The following is a 715-nucleotide window of genomic DNA, read 5'->3' as shown; positions in this document are numbered from 1 at the left end:
CCCACTACCCCCCCTTCCCAGGTTGACCACCACTGTACAGTGTGATACTTTTATGATGAACCATGCAATAATAATAATAGTAATTGGTCCAACGTCAGTTTTTAACATTTAAACAGGAACACAGGATTTTTGTATATGATTAATAATAATTGAAATGTTGTTATAAGCTTTTATGGAACAACTGGATTTCCAGGAGTAATTGGTTGTATAGATTGTACCCATGTGGCAATTGTTCCACCCTCAACAAATTTAAATTTAGTTGAAAATCATCATCCAGAATATTTATACATAAATCGAAAAAACTACCACTCCATTAATGTGCAATTAGTAAATATTAAATATCTAATAATACAATCTAATATTATGTACACAAAATAGAAATCTCCTAATTGTTCATATTCACACGATTTAAGATTTGTGATTCTAAACTGAAAATTTTGAATGTCAATGCATTGTTTCCGGGGAGCACACATGACAATCATATATGGAATAATAGCAACGTTTTACCAGTTGTTCAAGAATTACACGAGCGTAATTTGAATGATTACTATTTATTGGGTAAACAATATTAAATATTATTTACTTTATTTAAAATATTTGTCGTTAGTGAATGAGTGTAAATTAAAACATTAATTTCTAGGAGATTCTGGGTATCCATTACGCCAGTGGCTTTTAACGCCAATATTAAATCCAAGTAGTGCAGCTGAAATACATT

At 30.3% G+C, this 715-nt stretch overlaps 1 long non-coding RNA gene across 1 annotated transcript; it reads left to right on the top strand.

Annotated features, from left to right (window-relative positions):
* Positions 1–6: 6 nt before the first annotated feature.
* Positions 7–715, top strand: LOC115033321. The gene is made up of 3 exons (XR_003838646.1): positions 7–327; positions 414–558; positions 641–715. It is a non-coding gene; the product is annotated as an uncharacterized LOC115033321 (long non-coding RNA).

This window comes from Acyrthosiphon pisum, chromosome X, assembly GCF_005508785.2.
Source record: "Acyrthosiphon pisum isolate AL4f chromosome X, pea_aphid_22Mar2018_4r6ur, whole genome shotgun sequence".
Taxonomy (NCBI): Eukaryota; Metazoa; Arthropoda; class Insecta; order Hemiptera; family Aphididae; genus Acyrthosiphon; species Acyrthosiphon pisum.
This window is presented reverse-complemented; position numbering and strand designations above follow the sequence as displayed.